Raw genomic sequence first — 19,314 nt, forward strand, 5'->3', positions numbered from 1 at the left:
CTCTTACGAGAAACAAATCTCTTACGAGAAACAAATCTCTTACGAGAAACAAATCTCTTACGAGAAACAAATCTCTTACGAGAAACAAATCTCTTACGAGAAACAAATATCTTACGAGAAACAAATCTCTTACGAGAAACAAATATCTTACGAGAAACAAATCTCTTACGAGAAACAAATATCTTACGAGAAACAAATATCTTACGAGAAACAAATCTCTTACGAGAAACAAATCTCTTACGAGAAACAAATCTCTTACGAGAAACAAATCTCTTACGAGAAATAAATCTCTTACGAGAAATAAATCTCTTACGAGAAACAAATATCTTACGAGAAACAAATCTCTTACGAGAAACAAATATCTTACGAGAAACAAATCTCTTACGAGAAATAAATCTCTTACGAGAAATAAATCTCTTACGAGAAACAAATCTCTTACGAGAAACAAATATCTTACGAGAAACAAATATCTTACGAGAAACAAATCTCTTACGAGAAACAAATCTCTTACGAGAAACAAATCTCTTACGAGAAACAAATCTCTTACGAGAAATAAATCTCTTACGAGAAATAAATCTCTTACGAGAAATAAATCTATTACACAACTATCTATTCAATAGATTACCTAGATCGACTAAATTATATTGTGGGTTAATATATCCTTTGAATTTAATAAGTATTATGCGTGTTACTTAAGTAAGATTACTTATAATAAGTGCGTAGAGGAGACGGGGCCTCGGGAGCCCCGTTACCGGATTAGGGAGCCGGTGGCTGAGCGGACAGAGCACTAGACGCGTGATCCTGTGGTCCCGGGTTCGATCCCGGGCGCCGGCGAGAAACAATAAGCAGAGTTTCTTTCATCCTGATGCCCCTGTTACCTAGCAGTAAATAGGTACCTGGGTGTTAGTCAGCTGTCACGGGCTGCTTCCTGGGGGTGGAGGCCTGGTCGAAGACCGGGCCGCGGGGACACTAAAGCCCCGAAATCATCTCAAGATAACCTCAAGATTCTCAAGATAATCCTTTTGCAACGCTCCGGCGCAGTCAAATGAGCCACTAACCTCAACTTAAATGGTTATTTACATTCGGGGCTTAGCGTCCTCGCGGCCCGGTCCTCGACCAGGATTCCTCGTTGCTGGACTGGTCAACCAGGCTGTTGTTCGACGCGATAACAGCCTGGTTGATCAGGTATCCTCTGGGAGGTGTTTATCAAGTTCTCTCTTGAACACTGCGAGGGGTCGGCCAGTTATGTCACTCAACCACATTCCAAGCCTGCGGGGCTCACCATAGACCGTGCTACTTGGACCTGGTTGTTGCCAGTAGCTGAATCTACAACCACAACCACAATCCTAGCCAGCTCAGGCTCGTGCTCTCTAAATAACCCAGTTGTAACTAACTTAACCTAACCTAACCTAACCTAACCTAACCTAACCTTGGAGTTAGCTAACATTATATGACTTGTATAACTGTTGTATAATTGTATAATAACTGTAGTTGTATAACTGTTGTATAACTGTTGTATAACTGTTGTATAATTGTATAATAACTGTAGTTGTATAACTGCAACAACCACTATTCAGTGGTTGTTGATAATTTAAGTTAAATTTGACATGGAAGTAAAATTCTGGACCCAGATTCACGAAGCAGTTACGCAAGTACTTACAAACCTGGGGCCAGATTCACGAAGCAGTTACGCAAGTACTTACGAACCAGGAGCCAGATTCACGAAGCAGTTACGCAAGTACTTACGAACCAGGAGCCAGATTCACGAAGCAGTTACGCAAGTACTTACGAACCAGGAGCCATATTCAAGAAGCAGTTACGCAAGCACTTACGAACGTGTACATCTTTCCTCAATCTTTGACGGCTTTGGTTACATTTATTAAACAGTTTACAAGCATGAAAACTTGCCAATCAACTGTTGTTATTGTTATAAACAGCCTCCTGGTGCTTCGGAGCTCATTAACTGTTTAATAATTGTAAACAAAGCCGCCAAAGATTGAGAAAAGATGGACAGGTTCGTAAGTGCTTGCGTAACGGCTTCGTGAATCTAGGTCCTGGTCTGAGGTCTTTTGACAGTGTTGTCGAGGTCTAAATTACTTGTTTGTCCCCGCGTACCGTATTTGGTGGTGCCGGGCGCATGCTCAACAGTTTGCTTGGTCACTTGAGCGAGTATTACACCCATTGTCCACTGAAACGTCTAAATTCAGCCTAAATGAAAATATAGACCTATTAAAGGGTTGTGAGGTGACAGAACATGGCGCGATAATTCATACAGTTCAGTGATATAATAGAGGAAAAATAGATTGGCTAGAAAGGCGGGGTCCAAGAGCTAAGAGCTCGATTCTGCAGATACAAATAGCAAACAAATTGTTAATACACACACACACCTCCCAGCTGAGTGGATATAGGGCTCGGGGGTCGTAGTCCTAAGGACCTGGGTTCGATTCCCGGCGGGGGCGGAAACAAATGGGCCGAGTTTCTTTCACCCTGATACTCCTGTTCATCTAGCCGTAAATAGGTACCTGGGAGTTAGACAGCTGCTACGGCCTGCTTCATGGGAATATGTATGTGTGTGTGTATGTTAGAGATAAATACATGTAGTAGACATAATGGAAAAATAGATTGGTTAGAAAGGCGGGGTCCAAGAGCTAAATAGCCCGATTCAGCAGACTCAAATAGTAAATACACACATTAAAGACTTCCTATCCGTTCATTTTTTGACAAAATTGGAACATGTTTTAACGAAATTTAATAAATCCAACAACTGTGGGAGACAAACACCTGCGAGTAAGAACATCTGTGACCTTCATATGTTTATGGAGACAATAGGGTCACTTTGCATTGACCTTTGTGGATAACAACAGCTTCATAAATCAGAGTGTTCACTCTCACATTAAGAGAGACCTCGCGGGTGAGGCGATTAAATATTCGCTACATTTATCACCATCCGTGTCTCTGTTGATTGGTTGTGAGTTGTCATGTAAGCCCTCACCATCAACACCAGTCATTAGCAACACTCTTCACCATCAACACCCATCACCATCAACACCAGTCATTAGCAACACTCTTCACCATCAACACCCATCACCATCAACACCAGTCATTAGCATCATTCTTCACCATCAACACCCATCACCATCAACACCAGTCATTAGCATCACTCTTCACCATCAACACCCATCACCATCAACACCAGTCATTAGCATCACTCTTCACCATCAACACCCATCACCATCAACACCAGTCATTAGCATCACTCTTCACCATCAACACCCATCACCATCAACACCAGTCATTAGCATCACTCTTCACCATCAACACCCATCACCATCAACACCAGTCATTAGCAACACTCCTCACTAGCAACATCAGTCACCATCAACACTCTTCACCATCAACACCCATCACCATCAACACCCATCACCATCAACACCCATCACCATCAACACTCTTCACCATCAACACCAGTCATTAGCAACACTCCTCACTATCAACATCAGTCACAATCAACACTCCTCACCATCAACACCACTCACCATCAACACCCCTCACCATCAACACCCATCACCATTAACACCCATCACCATCAACACCCATCACCATCAACACCACTCACCATCAACACCCCTCACCATCAACATCCATCACCATCAACACCACTCACCATCAACACCCATCACCATCAACACTCTTCACCATCAACACCAGTCATTAGCAACACTCCTCACTATCAACATCAGTCACAATCAACACTCCTCACCATCAACACCACTCACCATCAACACCACTCACCATCAACACCACTCACCATCAACACCACTCACCATCAACACCCATCACCATCAACACCACTCACCATCAACACCCATCACCATTCACGGTTTAAAGCCAGTGCCATCAAATAAAAAAAAAATAATTTAGCTTTTTGTAAAGTTTATCTCAGGCTTTACATAAGTGACCTTGATCCACTAGCATTTATAGCTTTAAAGCTTTCCCTCTCTCTCTCTCCTCTCTCTCTCTCTCTCTCTCTCTCTCTCTCTCTCTCTCTCTCTCTCTCTCTCTCTCTCTCTCTCTCTCTCTCTATCTCTCTCTCTCTCTCTCTCTCTCTCTCTCTCTCTCTCTCTCTCTCTCTCTCTCTCTCTCTCTCTCTCTCTCTCTCTCTCTCCTCTCTCTCTCTCTCTCTCTCTCTCTCTCTCTCTCTCTCTCTCTCTCTCTCTCTCTCTCTCTCTCTCTCTCTCTCTCTCCTCTCTCTCTCTCTCTCTCTCTCTCTCTCTCTCTCTCTCTCTCTCTCTCTCTCTCTCTCTCTCTCTCTCTCTCTCACACACACACACACACAAGATAGGTTACATAATAGCACTAAGTAACTACATTATATAAATTGTTTCCATTAAAAAAGCTCTCGACTCAAGCTCATTAAGACATAAAACAGAATTTTTTTTTAATGCCTCGATTGTATCTGATCCGTCGTTACAATCCCCGCCCCCCCCCCCTCACGGGCCACGCTTGACGAGAGACGATGACGAGACGGTTAAGACGTTTAATTAACGTTGAACTGAATCCTCGGGGTAATACGTTTAATTAACGTTGCTAAAGTTGATCGTACGTTAATTAACCGTTACTCAAGCATGTTTGGCCGTCAAATCACGTCAAATTGACACGTCAAATGTAGACGCAAACGCACAATGTAACTTTAGATTTTCCACATAAACGTCATTAAAAGTTATAACAGCGTCGGTAAGACGTTGAGGATGCGATGAGTGTTGACCTGCATATTGACCCCATCAACAGAACACCTCGTCTGCACCAACTGTCTTCCTGCAACACTTGACAGTCAATTTCAATCGTCGTCAATTGCAGCATTAAGATAAAACAGTCTCTGATATATACTCTTTAAGCTCCCTTAACTGTGAATGGTCTGTCCCCTTGTGTGGAAGGACTCGTCAACGCACTCTATCTCTCGATCAACTCATCATAAAAGCCGTCAAAAACGACAATTCATCACGGGTATTCATCACCATGCCGCCTGGGGAACACTCTCTCTCTCTCTCTCTCTCTCTCTCTCTCTCTCTCTCTCTCTCTCTCTCTCTCTCTCTCTCTCTCTCTCTCTCTCTCTCTCTCTCTCTCTCTGCTAAACGAGGTGGAACAAAAGGAAAAATAATTGAAGGCTGTCAACAGGAGGGTTGAGAACAAGGCCATGTGACGCAGGGCGACGGGAACGACAGGTTGGGTCTCACATCTGGCGTGAGAACTTGTTTCCTGTCTGCGTCAGCTGATGTTTGTAAACAATGGCTTGCCTGCGTCAGCTGATGTTTGTAAACACTGGCTTCTTTCCTGCCTGCGTCAGCTGATGTTTGTAAACACTGGCTTGCCTGCGTGAGCTGATGTTTGTAAATAATGGCTTGTTTGCGTCAGCTGATGTTTGTAAACACAGGCTTCTTTCCTGCCTGCATCAGCTGATGTTTGTAAACACAGGCTTCCTGTGTCAGCTGATGTTTGTAAACAATGGCTTGTCTGCGTCAGCTGATGTTTGTAAACACAGGCTTCTTTCCTGCCTGCGTCAGCTGATGTTTGTAAATAATGGCTTGCCTGCATCAGCTGATGTTTGTAAACACTGGCTTGCCTGTGTCAGCTGATGTTTGTAAATAATGGCTTGCCTGCGTCAGCTGATGTTTGTAAACACTGGCTTCTTTCCTGCCTGCGTCAGCTGATGTTTGTAAACACTGGCTTGCCTGCGTGAGCTGATGTTTGTAAACAATGGCTTGCCTGCGTCAGATGATGTTTGTAAAAACTGGCTTGCCTGCGTCAGCTGATGTTTGTAAACAATGGCTTCTTTCCTGCCTCCGTCAGCTGATGTTTGTAAACAATGGCTTCTTTCCTGCCTGCGTCAGCTGATGTTTGTAAACAATGGTTTGCCTGCGTCAGCTGATGTTTGTAAACAATGGCTTCTTCCCTGCCTGCGTCAGCTGATGTTTGTAAACAATGGCTTCTTTGAGCTCCTGTGGGAAGAGTTCCTCCAGTCTCTGTAATGACTGTGATCTCCTGTACTACCAGTCACCGTGGCCACACTGTACTACCAGTCACCGTGGCCATACTCTACTGACAGTCACCGTGGCCACACTCTACTACCAGTCACCGTGGCCACACTGTACTACCAGTCACCGTGGCCACACTGTACTACCAGTCACCGTGGCCACACTCTACTACCAGTCACCGTGGCCACACTGTACTACCAGTCACCGTGGCCACACTCTACTACCAGTCACCGTGACCACACTCTACTACCAGTCACCGTGGCCACACTCTACTGCCAGTCACCGTGGCCATACTCTACTACCAGTCACCGTGGCCATACTCTACTACCAGTCACCGTGGCCACACTCTACTACCAGTCACCGTGGCCACACTCTACTACCAGTCACCGTGGCCACACTCTACTACCAGTCACCGTGGCCACACTCTACTACCAGTCACCGTGGCCACACTCTACTACCACTCACCGTGGCCACACTCTACTACCAGTCACCGTGGCCACACTCTACTACCAGTCACCGTGGCCACACTCTACTACCAGTCACCGTGGCCACACTCTACTACCACTCACGGTGGCCACACTCAACTGCCAGTCCCAGCTATGCATGAGTAGCATTATCTGATTCCGAACGAAAGCTGCTAATTGGACACACAACTCGTAATCCTTACACAAGACTACATAAACACCAGACTACATAAACACCAGACTACATATGCCTCAATACATAAGTCAGTAAACCATCGATTACAATATCACAAAAAAAATCCTGAAATTATATATATATATATATATATATATATATATATATATATATATATATATATATATATATATATATATATATATATATATAAAGTAGGCAGTAATGTGGGTTCGAATCCTGACTCTCAAAACACACTATTACGGAGGCGATTTAGATCCTACTAAACAGCCTCAATATTTTAATGTTTTCTCATAGATTCGTGTTCCTGTGATATCATCGTGCACTGAAGCTGTACACTGTGATATCATTGTGCACTGAAGCTGTACACTGTGATATCATTGTGCACTGAAGCTATACACTCGAATCAGTTTGCATAAGATACCAATTGACAAACAAATAATGTTTTAACTGTTGTACACATCCAGGAAAAAGTGACATTACCTTACTGAAAACAATAAAAGGGGGAGGTAAAGCTAAGTAATAAATTCACCGATGAAAATGCTGGCTTTTACACAGGCATTAAAGCACAAAGATAATATTACGTCTTGTGGGCGAGATGTGTCATCTTAAATCATTGGAAACAAGATTTAAGGTTTTAACTCCTTATAGAGAAAGGCATTTTCTTAAGCTAGTAGGGTAAGGCTTACCATGAGCTATGGGAAGGGAAAGCTCTCAGCCAGCTAACAGGAGTCAGCAGTCGTCTGCTCCTGTACCCACCTGTGTGTAAAACTAGTAGGGTAAGGCTTACCATGAGCTATGGGAAGGGAAAGCTCTCAGCCTGCTAACAGGAGTCAGCAGTCGTCTGCTCCTGTACCCACCTGTGTGTAAAACTAGTAGGGTAAGGCTTACCATGAGCTATGGGAAGGGAAAGCTCTCAGCCAGCTAACAGGAGTCAGCAGTCGCCTGCTCCTGTACCCACCTGTGTGTAAAACTAGTAGGGTAAGGCTTACCATGAGCTATGGGAAGGGAAAGTTCTCAGCCTGCTAACAGGAGTCAGCAGTCGTCTGCTCCTGTACCCACCTGTGTGTAAAACTAGTAGGGTAAGGCTTACCATGAGCTATGGGAAGGGAAAGCTCTCAGCCAGCTAACAGGAGTCAGCAGTCGTCTGCTCCTGTACCCACCTGTGTGTAAAACTAGTAGGGTAAGGCTTACCATGAACTATGGGAAGGGAAAGCTCTCAGCCTGCTAACAGGAGTCAGCAGTCGTCTGCTCCTGTACCCACCTGTGTGTAAAACTAGTAGGGTAAGGCTTACCATGAGCTATGGGAAGGGAAAGCTCTCAACCTGCTAACAGGAGTCAGCAGTCGTCTGCTCCTGTACCCACCTGTGTGTAAAACTAGTAGGGTAAGGCTTACCATGAGCTATGGGAAGGGAAACCTCTCAGCCAGCTAACAGGAGTCAGCAGTCGTCTGCTCCTGTACCCTCCTGTGTTTAAAACTAGTAGGGTAAGGCTTACCATGAGCTATGGGAAGGGAAAGCTCTCAGCCTGCTAACAGGAGTCAGCAGTCGTCTGCTCCTGTACCCACTTGTGTGTAAAACTAGTAGGGTAAGGCTTACCATGAGCTATGGGAAGGGAAAGCTCTCAGCCAGCTAACAGGAGTCAGCAGTCGTCTGCTCCTGTACCCACCTGTGTGTAAAACTAGTAGGGTAAGGCTTACCATGAGCTATGGGAAGGGAAAGCTCTCAGCCTGCTAATTATGTATAGACATACTGGTTAAGAGTTTTCTCCTGACAATCTCATCTTCTTGGTCTTGTCTCACGATCTTATAGTTCCCAGGATATGGAAGTGACAACAGAGATAATTAAGGAGACGCTTGGGAAGGGAAAGTGAAACTAGGAATGTGTTAGGGGAGCGTAACGCCCTGTGACCCGCTGTGCTGGGAGGGGAACGAGGGAAGGGAAGAGATAGGTAGCAGGTATGTAGGGGGCAGTCGAGAGGGAAAGAAGTCGGAAAAGGGAGAGGAAGGGGTGATATATTAAGAAACAATGGAGGAATTAACCTGTAGCACCTTTGTCACACTGTAACAACTTTGTCACCTGTGTCACACCGTAACACCTGTAGCACCTGTGTCACCGTAACACCTGTAGCACCTGTGTCACACCGTAACACCTGTAGCACCTGTGTCACACCGTAACACCTGGAGCACCTTTGTCACACCATAACACCTGTGTCACCTGTGTCACAGTTACGAAGTCCTTCACTCTGAGGGGTTGTTAAGAAGTCTGCGAGTGACATGATCATTGGGGCCCACACCTCTGGCACCTTTGGCACCTCTTCAGTGACATGAAACTATGCAGTAAGTGGCAGTTCAGCAGGTTAAGGCTATAGTGGTGTTCTCAGAGGGTCAAGAACCGACCTTACGGCACAACCGCCTTCGTTACGAATCAAGAATAATGTCTTAGATGTGTTGAGTGGCTTCCAGAAAGTGTTTTATCTGACACGTGGGTGAGGCAAGCCAAACACCTGTGAGGACAACACCTGTGAGAACAACACCTGTGAAGACAATACCTGAGGAGCCAACACCTGAAGAGGACGAGGGGCTGGGATATGAGGACAAGGAGCTGGGATATGAGGACAAGGAGCTGGGATATGAGAACAAGGAGCTGGGATATGAGGACAAGGAGCTGGGGTATGAGGACAAGGAGCTGGGGTATGAGGACAAGGAGCTGGGATATGAGGACAAGGAGCTGGCATATGAGGACAATGAGCTGGGGTGTGAGGACAAGGAGCTGGGGTATGAGGACAAGGAGCTGGGGTATGAGGACAAGGAGCTGGGATATGACGACAAGGAGCTGGGATATCAGGACAAGGAGCTGGGATATGAGGACAAGGAGCTGGGATAAGAGGACAATGAAGGAACGGTGACTAACCACTGGGAGCCATCGGGAATCGAACCTCGAAAATGCAAGCTTTGCAATAAAGTTTACCATGTAGCCCTTATGTTACATCTTAAGATATGAGACAGTGTAGTATGCACATATTAAATACACATTAAGTGCATATATACCCATATTAAGTACATATAATGAGGTATTAGGTACATACTAAATACATATTAAGAACACATATGTACACTGGAATGCAGGAGGCGAGACAAAACTGTATTATGGATGGAGATTATTTCAATACATATTGGATATCTCTCGATATCCTATCGAGATATCATATCTCTAGAACTAGGATAGCACAGATCCTGTCAACTCCAGCACAGACGCTAAGCCAAGGAGGTGCCACACAATCCAAGATATCACAGCATTTGAACCATGACCATAAAATTGGAGATCCCGCTCAAGAAGCCATTAAGGTGTCTTGCTGAACGAAGAAAAAACCCAGCACTGAAGGTTCGTCATTGAAGACGCTGTTTAAAACCGACACAAAGCTAGTTAATATACCCTTGAGGGGATAATAAAGCTTAATTCACAAGTATTAATCCACTCAACCGATTAATCGATCAATCAAATGCTTAATCCACTCAAGGTAACGAACGTGTTCAGGTCGTGTTTTCAGCCACCATCTTGTGTGTATATCATTCCTGGAAACTCTAGACGATTTGCAGGTCTAATTGCCTCGTTCAGGTCACATTCTTTGCATTTAAGGGGTTGAATGGTTGATTGTTCTAACGTGTTTAAAGCTAATGGCTTGACCTTTAACTCGCGCTACTGACGTGACAAAAATTCTCAAGGGTGAAAGCCAAGAACTGATGTTGTTAATGGTGGTGACAGGGTGACAGCGGCTTGTGTCCCACTTACCATACAATGGGGAGGACGGGGGGGGGGGCGAAGGGGCAGATTAACACATAAGCACACAAACTAACAAACAGACACAAACAGTAGACAGACGCACAAACTAACAAACACACGACCCAAACAAAAAAACGTACAAAGTAGCAAACAGACACACAAACTGTCAGATGTCAGGCGCACAAACAATCATACACACAAACAAACAAGCAGGCAGGCAGGCAGACAGACAGACAGACAGGCAGGCAGACAGACAGGCAGGCAGGCAGACAGACAGACAGGCAGGCAGACAGACAGACAGGCAGGCAGACAGACAGACAGGCAGGCAGACAGACAGACAGACAGACAGGCAGACAGACAGACAGGCAGGCAGACAGACAGACAGGCAGGCAGACAGACAGACAGGCAGGCAGACAGACAGACAGGCAGGCAGACAGACAGACAGACAGGCAGACAGACAGGCAGGCAGACAGACAGACAGGCAGGCAGGCAGACAGACAGACAGGCAGGCAGACAGACAGACAGGCAGGCAGGCAGGCAGACAGACAGACAGACAGGCAGACAGACAGGCAGGCAGACAGACAGACAGACAGACAGGCAGACAGACAAGCACGCAGAGGACGACAGGATAAAACGTCTCCACTTCATCTGGACTCTCTCTCTCTCTCTCTCAGGGTTCCAGCCTACCTGTTATTAGTAAATGATAAACCCGTTCGAATCCCGCGTGTCTCCGCTCCATGGACCCACTGGCCTAACTCACCCCATCATTACCCGCAGCTGTAGTGTCACAGGTGATGTAGTGGAACAAGCAGCTTGTTCTTGTACCCCCCAGGCATGGAGAGCAGTGAGAGGACTACATAGCAGACTTCTAGCAAGAAAAGAATAGATTACACAGATGCAGGCGATGAGTCACAATAACGGGGCTGAAGTATGTTGACCAGATCACACACTAGAAGGTGAAGGGACCACGACGTTTCGGTCCGTCCTGGACCATTCTCAAGTCGATTGTGTGAATGACTTGAGAATCAGTCGACTTGAGAATGGTCCAGGACGGACCGAAACGTCGTCGTCCCTTCAATTTCTAGTGTGTGGTCTGGTCAAGATTACACAGATATTTCGTCGAATCACCTCACTTTTGGGAGCCACGTGAGCAGCACAAATCAGGTGATTCGATGATTCGACGATTCGATCTATGCCGAAGTTGACCTCCGAATGCTGTCGGATATTGGGTAAATAGTCTCACGCCCACCAACACTTTTGTACAGTCAGTTTGGGTCTAGTGGCTAAGGTATCATGTACGCCAAGGTGCATAGTGCTCCCGGCTGTCTGGGTTCGAATCCTTCTGGGGTGGGGAGTGTAAACACTCACCCATACGTAAACAACATCAACTTTCAACCAGATATACAATTGAAAGTCTGGCGCGAACCCAATACCAGGGACCAGATTCACGAAAGCACTTACGCAAGCACTTACGAACCTGTACATCTTTTCTCAATCTTTGGCGGCTTTGTTTACAATTATTAAACAGTTAATGAGCTCCGAAGCACCAGGAGGCTGTTTATAACAATAACAACAGTTGATTGGCAAGTTTTCATGCTTGTAAACTGTTTAATAAATGTAACCAAAGCCGTCAAAGATTGAGGAAAGATGTACACGTTCGTAAGTGATTGCGTAAGTGCTTTCGTGAATCTGGCCCCTGGAAACCAAACAAGGGGTTGACTACAATCATCAGATGTCGTAAAGTTATGGAACAATGGAACAAGTGCAGGAGTTGTTATTGTTTAGGGGGGCATGGGGGGGGGGTTACAAAGGCGATGAGTTGCAGGTGTGGCAACAGGTCCAAAACGGGGTTTCAGGTGTGGCAACAGGTACAAAACGGAGTTTCAGGTGTGGCAACAGGTACAAAACGGAGTTTTAGGTGTGGCTACAGGTACAAAACGGAGTTTTAGGTGTGGCAACAGGTACAAAACGGGGTTTCAGGTGTGGCAACAGGTACAAAACGGGGTTTCAGGTGTGGCTACAGGTACAAAACGGAGTTGCAGGTGTGGCTACAGGTACAAAACGGGGTTTCAGGTGTGGCAACAGGTACAAAACGGGGTTTCAGGTGTGGCAACAGGTACAAAACGGGGTTTCAGGTGTGGCAACAGGTACAAAACGGGGTTTCAGGTGTGGCAACAGGTACAAAACGGGGTTTCAGGTGTGGCAACAGGTACAAAACGGAGTTTCAGGTGTGGCAACAGGTACAAAACGGGGTTTCAGGTGTGGCAACAGGTACAAAACGGGGTTTCAGGTGTGGCAACAGGTACAAAACGGAGTTTCAGGTGTGGCAACAGGTACAAAACGGAGTTTCAGGTGTGGCAACAGGTACAAAACGGGGTTTCAGGTGTGGCAACAGGTACAAAACGGAGTTTCAGGTGTGGCAACAGGTACAAAACGGGGTTTCAGGTGTGGCAACAGGTACAAAACGGAGTTTCAGGTGTGGCAACAGGTACAAAACGGAGTTTCAGGTGTGGCAACAGGTACAAAACGGGGTTTCAGGTGTGGCAACAGGTACAAAACGGGGTTTCAGGTGTGGCAACAGGTACAAAACGGGGTTTCAGGTGTGGCAACAGGTACAAAACGGAGTTTCAGGTGTGGCAACAGGTACAAAACGGGGTTTCAGGTGTGGCAACAGGTACAAAACGGGGTTTCAGGTGTGGCAACAGGTACAAAACGGAGTTTCAGGTGTGGCAACAGGTACAAAACGGAGTTTCAGGTGTGGCAACAGGTACAAAACGGGGTTTCAGGTGTGGCAACAGGTACAAAACGGAGTTTCAGGTGTGGCAACAGGTACAAAACGGGGTTTCAGGTGTGGCAACAGGTACAAAACGGGGTTTCAGGTGTGGCAACAGGTACAAAACGGAGTTGCAGGTGTGGCAACAGGTACAAAACGGGGTTTCAGGTGTGGCAACAGGTACAAAACGGAGTTGCAGGTGTGGCAACAGGTACAAAACGGGGTTTCAGGTGTGGCAACAGGTACAAAACTGGGTTTCAGGTGTGGCAACAGGTACAAAACGGAGTTGCAGGTGTGGCAACAGGTACAAAACGGAGTTTCAGGTGTGGCAACAGGTACAAAACGGGGTTTCAGGTGTGGCAACAGGTACAAAACGGGGTTTCAGGTGTGGCAACAGGTACAAAACGGAGTTGCAGGTGTGGCAACAGGTACAAAACGGAGTTGCAGGTGTGGCAACGAGTACAAAACGGAGTTGCAGGTGTGGCAACAGGTACAAAACGGAGTTGCAGGTGTGGCAACAGGTCCAAAACGGAGTTGCAGGTGTGGCAACGAGTACAAAACGGAACCTCAGGTGTGGCAACAGGTACAAAACGGAGTTGCAGGTGTGGCAACAGGTCCAAAACGGAGTTGCAGGTGTGGCAACAGGTACAAAACGGAGTTGCAAGTGTGGCAACAGATACAAAACGGAATTGCAGGTGTGGCAACAGATACAAAACGGAATTGCAGGTGTGGCAACAGGTACAAAACGGAATTGCAGGTGTGGCAACAGGTACAAAACGGAATTGCAGGTGTGGCAACAGGTACAAAACGGAGTTGGAGGTGTGGCAACAGATACAAACGGAGTAGAAACACATACACTGGGGGGGGGATAATAGGGTGAGGGGTGGCTGAAGCAACAGATACAATAACAGGTCAACAGAGAACGAAAAATAAACAGTTCCGTTGTAACGGAACTCTGTTTATTCGGAAGTTTTTAGAGAGAAATACAGAATTATAATTTACGCTGATTGCAATAACAGAGCAACGGAAGATAGCAACGTAAATTGTTCACACTAACAGGGCAACAGAGGATGATATAATGACCCGCGCAACAGAGCAACAGAGAACTATAACTAGAAATATAGCGAATCACATAAAAGTTGAGAGGATTACATCTTACAAGACTACCCACAAGAGGCTGAGACACAGCCGGGTGTCACAGTGTAACTAGGAAGATACTGAACTGTATAAGAGAGTACCTGACAGGTAGGTAACAGAATGTCGTAGTGAGAGAAGAGGATTGAAGACAGAAGAACGTGCCAACCGGCTTTCTTAATAAGGTGGTACTTCCATCATCAATGTCTCCTGAATGATGTCAATAAAGAGGCAAAATATCTTTGGAGCATCACGACGGGATCGAACTATAGCGTCCTGGTTCACTCCAGACGCACACCTTAACCCCAGCACGCAGGTTCGATCCCCGCATCCTGCTCCGAATATTGTCTCAAACACGCCACATTATCGTGATTTCATTGTTGACGTAAATAATCTATCGCAGACAGCTGCTACGGGCTGCTTCCTGGTGTGTGTGTGGGGGGGGGGGGAACTGTTGATTGATTGACAGTTGAGAGGAGGAATCAAAGAGCTTAGAGCTCTTTGCTTAGAACCTAAGAACCAAAGCGCTTAACCCCCGTAAGCACAAGGTGAGTACAACTAGGTGAGTGCATAATGAAGCCCTTGCATACGGCCAAGCTAAACAAGAAGCCCTCACATAAGTGTATAAAATGCCATGAGAAAACACACAGGAAACACTTGTTGACCCCAAAAATGCCTCGAACAATAGGTCACAGGTTCAGATTGCTGGGAACCGCTCGTAGGGAAGCAGCCGTGAACTCCTCCGCGCGGACTGAAGATCCGGAGACATACATTTAGTAGAAATGACAGAGAAAAATAGGTCGGGAGTCAGTACATCAGACAACCGAAGGTTAGAAAGGCGGGGTCCAAGAGCTAACAGCTCGTTCCTGCAGGCACAAATAGTGAAAATTAGATAGCAAAGTGACACGTCTATGAAGGTTCAACAACAGATTGTAAACTGAGCTGAAACAAAGAAAATTATTTACAATAGTTTTCCTTTTTTTTATGAAGAGAAGCCCTATCCTAGATAGGATACTACGAGCCTGTCTGTCACTTTGTTCCGCGGGCTCATATTGGTAATGTTCACTTGGAAAGGCTGGTACTTCGATGTCCTGGCCTTTTGAAGAGACAGAGTTCGATCCTCGATGGTTCACGTGGTTTCTGGACCCTTCATTCAGTCAGGTTTAATTTTTCAGTTCCTTGTCTTCATACCCCAGCTCCTTGTCCTCATATCCCAGCTCCTTGGCCTCATATTCCAGCTCCTTGTCCTCATATCCCAGCTCCTTGTCTTCATATCCCAGCTCCTTGTCCTCATATCCCAGCTCCTTGTCCTCATATCCCAGCTCCTTGTCCTCATATTCCAGCTCCTTGTGCTCATATCCCAGCTCCTTGTCCTCATATCCCAGCTCCTTGTTCTCATATCCCAGCTCCTTGTCCTCATACCCCAGCTCCTTGTCCTCATATCCCAGCTCCTTGTCCTCATACCCCAGCTCCTTGTCCTCATACCCCAGCTCCTTGTCCTCATACCCCAGCTCCTTGTCCTCATATCCCAGCTCCTTGTCCTCATATCCCAGCTCCTTGTCCTCATATCCCAGCTCCTTGTCCTCATATCCCAGCTCCTTGTCCTCATACCCCAGCTCCTTGTCCTCATATCCCAGCTCCTTGTCCTCATATCCCAGCTCCTTGTCCTCATACCCCAGCTCCTTGTCCTCATACCCCAGCTCCTTGTCCTCATATCCCAGCTCCTTGTCCTCATATCCCAGCTCCTTGTCCTCATATCCCAGCTCCTTGTCCTCATATTCCAGCTCCTTGTCCTCATACCCCAGCTCCTTGTCCTCATATCCCAGCTCCTTGTCCTCATACCCCAGCTCCTTGTCCTCATATCCCAAGTTCTACATAGTCACAGCGCTATACTTAGCGCTTTCTCTTGATAATTCCCCTACCTTATGGGGGTTGAGGGTGTGAGAATGAGAGAGGGGGGGGGTGTGCCCCATGTCCCTCCCCCCCCCCCCCCTTCATCACTCTCGTGTCCCCTCCTGTGACTTCCGGTCCCCCTTCCCGTCTGTTCCACACTCTCTCTTCGTCCTGAGACCTTTCCCTTCCTCTTTCAATAACTCTCTTTCCGGCAGCCCCGCCTTCTCCCTCTCTCTCTCTCTCACTCTCTCTCTCTCTCTCTCTCTCTCTCTCTCTCTCTCTCTCTCTCTCTCTCTCTCTCTCTCTCTCTCTCTCTCTCTCTCTTCCTTCATATTCGACATCTCCTTAACTCCCTTAATTACCTGTTCACGGTGTATCCTTGGTCATCGTCACTGTATGGTGATGGATGGTGAATGGTGATGGTGATGGATGGTGGATGGTGATGGATGGTGGATGGTGGTGGATGGTGATAGAGGGTAGATAGTGATTTCACTGGCTATGCTGATACATCAACAGTGATCTCAGCAACATTGCATCCATTGACTATAATCTTAATGGGCCTCTCTGCTACTCTTAAGCGATTAATTGCTACCTTTGACCACCCTTTGTGCTAATCCTCAGCTCATCTTTTTTCTAGATTTGCCCAATCGTTTTGTTATATGGGTCTTTTGTAGCCTTGCTCCACAAATTCCGCTGTTGTTGAGAATTCTTGGTATTGTTTTTCATAAATTTCAGTGGTTTTTTGATGGTATTTCAGAATATATTATATTATTCTCTTTTAAGTTCATATAAGATATCAGTGGCATCTTAAGTATTGGTTCAGATTTATTGCTATCTTGGAGGCAGTTTGTAATGTATTTAATAAGTTGTTTTATTTTGTTTATCTTTATCAGAGTAATCTTTGTAAATAACAACATTATTTATATTGTAATATATGTTTATATCAACATTGGGATGAGGATTGGTTTGGTGTTGGACTTAAGGCCTATCAACCTCTGGAGGGTTATTAAGACCACCACAATACCTTACTGACCAACCAGCAAGTTTGGTGTTGGACTTAAGACCTATCAACCTCTGGAGGGTTATTAAGACCACCACAATACCTTACTGGCCAGCCAGCAAGTTTGGTGTTGGACTTAAGACCTATCAACCTCTGGAGGGTTATTAAGACCACCACAATACCTTACTGACCAACCAGCAAGTTTGGTGTTGGACTTAAGACCTATCAACCTCTGGAGGGTTATTAAGACCACCACAACACCTTACTGACCAACTAGCAAGTTTGGTGTTGGACTTAAGACCTATCAACCTCTGGAGGGTTATTAAGACCACCACAAAACCTTACTGACCAACCAGCAAGTTTGGTGTTGAACTTAAGACCTATCAACCTCTGGAGGGTTATTAAGACCACCACAATACCTTACTGGCCAGCCAGCAAGTTTGGTGTTGGACTTAAGGCCTATCAACCTCTGGAGGGTTATTAAGACCACCACAACACCTTACTGACCAACCAGCAGCAAGTTTGGTGTTGGACTTAAGACCTATCAACCTCTGGAGGGTTATTAAGACCACCACAACACCTTACTGACCAACCAGCAAGTTTGGTGTTGGACTTAAGACCTATCAACCTCTGGAGGGTTATTAAGACCACCACAACACCTTACTGACCAACCAGCAAGTTTGGTGTTGGACTTAAGACCTATCAACCTCTGGAGGGTTATTAAGACCACCACAACACCTTACTGACCAACCAGCAAGTTTGGTGTTGGACTTAAGGCCTATCAACCTCTGGAGGGTTATTAAGACCACCACAACACCTTACTGACCAACCAGCAAGTTTGGTGTTGGACTTAAGGCCTATCAACCTCTGGAGGGTTATTAAGACCACCACAACACCTTACTGACCAACCAGCAAGTTTGGTGTTGGACTTAAGACCTATCAACCTCTGGAGGGTTATTAAGACCACCACAATACCTTACTGACCAACCAGCAAGTTTGATGTTGGACTTAAGACCTATCAACCTCTGGAGGGTTATTAAGACCACCACAATATCTTACTGACCAACCAGCAGCAAGTTTGGTGTTGGACTTAAGACCTATCAACCTCTGGAGGGTTATTAAGACCACCACAATACCTTACTGACCAACCAGCAGCAAGTTTGGTGTTGGACTTAAGACCTATCAACCTCTGGAGGGTTATTAAGACCACCACAACACCTTACTGACCAACCAGCAAGTTTGGTGTTGGACTTAAGACCTATCAACCTCTGGAGGGTTATTAAGACCACCACAACACCCTACTGACCAACCAGCAAGTTTGGTGTTGGACTTAAGGCCTATCAACCTCTGGAGGGTTATTAAGACCACCACAATACCTTACTGACCAACCAGCAAGTTTGGTGTTGGACTTAAGACCTATCAACCTCTGGAGGGTTATTAAGACCACCACAATATCTTACTGACCAACCAGCAGCAAGTTTGGTGTTGGACTTAAGACCTATCAACCTCTGGAGGGTTATTAAGACCACCACAACACCTTACTGACCAACCAGCAGCAAGTTTGGTGTTGGACTTAAGACCTATCAACCTCTGGAGGGTTATTAAGACCACCACAATATCTTACTGACCAACCAGCAGCAAGTTTGGTGTTGGACTTAAGACCTATCAACCTCTGGAGGGTTATTAAGACCACCACAACACCTTACTGACCAACCAGCAGCAAGTTTGGTGTTGGACTTAAGACCTATCAACCTCTGGAGGGTTATTAAGACCACCACAATACCTTACTGACCAACCAACAAGTATACCCTAGTCCTGAAGATAGCCCAGGACTAAAGTATACTCTGAATATACACACATACACCGAGTACCAGGTGTATATATATATATATATATATATATATATATATATATATATATATATATATATATATATATATATATATATATATATATATATATATATACCTTCCGGTATACAAGTATATCAACCCAATTGGAAGCAGAGCCCCCTCATACTTCAATAGACTCCCCCGAGCG

At 45.7% G+C, this 19,314-nt stretch overlaps 1 protein-coding gene across 1 annotated transcript in view; it reads left to right on the forward strand.

The window, feature by feature from the left end:
• LOC123772040 (zygotic gap protein knirps-like) overlaps positions 1-19,314 on the forward strand; it is a gene marked incomplete in the record, with an annotated part of 198,958 nt that overhangs the window by 134,449 nt on the left and 45,195 nt on the right.

Source organism: Procambarus clarkii, chromosome 38 (genome assembly GCF_040958095.1).
Source record: "Procambarus clarkii isolate CNS0578487 chromosome 38, FALCON_Pclarkii_2.0, whole genome shotgun sequence".
Taxonomy (NCBI): Eukaryota; Metazoa; Arthropoda; class Malacostraca; order Decapoda; family Cambaridae; genus Procambarus; species Procambarus clarkii.